This window comes from Colobus angolensis, unplaced genomic scaffold, assembly GCF_000951035.1.
Source record: "Colobus angolensis palliatus isolate OR3802 unplaced genomic scaffold, Cang.pa_1.0 Scaffold36, whole genome shotgun sequence".
Lineage (NCBI taxonomy): Eukaryota > Metazoa > Chordata > Mammalia > Primates > Cercopithecidae > Colobus > Colobus angolensis.
The window spans coordinates 172,319-174,121 of record NW_012116932.1 but is presented as its reverse complement, the minus strand read 5'-3'; the positions used below and the strand labels follow the sequence as shown (position 1 = coordinate 174,121).

General features: G+C 48.5%; 1 protein-coding gene across 1 annotated transcript in view; it reads left to right on the top strand.

The window, feature by feature from the left end:
- CACNA1A (calcium channel, voltage-dependent, P/Q type, alpha 1A subunit) overlaps window positions 1–1,803 on the top strand; it is a gene marked incomplete at its 5' end in the record, with an annotated part of 337,656 nt that overhangs the window by 225,945 nt on the left and 109,908 nt on the right. The window lies entirely within an intron of this gene.

The following is a 1,803-nucleotide window of genomic DNA, read 5'->3' as shown; positions in this document are numbered from 1 at the left end:
AAAAAAAAAAAAAAAAGCTATATTTGGCCAGGAGCAATGGCTCACACCTGTAATCCCAGCACTTTGAGAGGCCGAGGCTGGCGGATCCCTTGAGCACTTGAGGTCAGGAGTTGGAGAACAGGCTGGCCAACATGGTGAAACCCCGTCTCTACTAAAAATACAAAAATCGGTGGTGCCCACCTGTATTCCCACTACTCAGAAGGCTGAGGCGGGAGAATTGCTTGAACCTGGGAGGTGGAGGTTGCAGTGAGCTAAGATCGTGCCATCACATTCCAGCCTGGGCGACAGAGCAAGACCCTATCTAAAAAAAAAAAAATGCTGTATTTTTTTGTTTTTTTGACACAAGGTCTCGCCTTGTTGCCCAGACTGGAGTGCAGTGACACAGTCATAGCTCACTGCAGCCTCTAGCTCCCGGCTCAAGCAATTCTCCCGCCTCAGCCTCACAAGTAGCTAGAACCACAGGAATGTGCCACCATGCCTGGCTAACTTTTGTAGAGACAGTGTTTTGTAGAGTTTCACTGCGTTTCCCAGGCTGGTCTCAAACTCCTGAACTCAAGCATTCTGCCTGCTTTAGCCTCCTTAAAGTGCTGGGACTACAGGTTTGAGCCACCACACCCAGCCTAATTTTTTTACCTTTAGTAGAAACAAGATCTGGCTATGTTGCCCAGGCTGGTCTCCAACTCCTGGCCCCAAGCAATCCTCCCACCTCAGTCTCCCAAAGTGTTCGGATTAGAGGCTTCACAGATGGGGGAACAGAGATTGAGTGAGCTCCTCAAGGTCATGCATCTAACCAGTGTCCTTGAACTCAGGCTATCTGGCACCTGAGGCCTTGAACATTTCAGGGGAACTATTAAGAGAAGCCCCACTGTCGTCCAGAATGATATAGTCTTCCATGTCCTTGCTGTGTGACTTTTGGAAAGTGACTTCATATCTCTGGGCCTCACATAATGGAAATAGTGGGATCTAATTGGGTCATTGCCAGGATTGAATGAGGTAATGTATGCAAAGGGCCTGGAAGAACAGTTGACACATAATAAGTGCTCAGTAAATTTAGACCATTTTTTGCCATTTTCAGCCAACTGTCTTTACCTAATGTTATTCTTCGGAAGTTTGAAAAGCCACTCTGTTGGGAGGTCAAGGCAGGAGGATCACTTGATACCAGGAGTTGGAGACCAGTCTGGGCAATAGAGGCAGACCCCATGTCTGTAAAATATAAAAAATTAAACAGATGTGGTGGCATGCACCTGTAGTGGGAAGCTGAGGCAGGAGGGTCACTGGACCCAGGATTTCTAGGCTGTGATGAGTTATGATCGCACCACTGCAGTCCAGCCTGGGCGACAGAGCAAGGCCTTGTCTCAAAAAAAAAATAAAAAAGAAAGAAAAAGAAAAGTCACTCTGGGCCCTAAGAATTAAAGGGGGAGCAGAGTTTCAAAGTTTTGGATGCAGCAGGATGTGGTGGCTCATGCCTGTAGTCCCAGCACTTTGGGAGGCCAAGGTGGAAGGATCCGCTTGAGCCCAGGAGTTCAAGACCAGCCTGCACAACATAATGAGTCCTCATCTTTTAAAAATAAATAAAAACAAGCCGGGCACGGTGGCTCACACCTGTAATCCCAGCACTTTGGGAGGCCAAGGCGGGCAGATCACAGGTCAGGAGATCGAGACCATCCTGGCTAACACAGTGAAACCCCGTCTCTATAAAAATACAAAAAATAAGCCAGGCGTGGTGGCGGGCACTTGTAGTCCCAGCTACTCGGGAGGCTGAGGCAGGAGAATGGCGTGAACCTGGGAGGCGGAGCTTGCAGT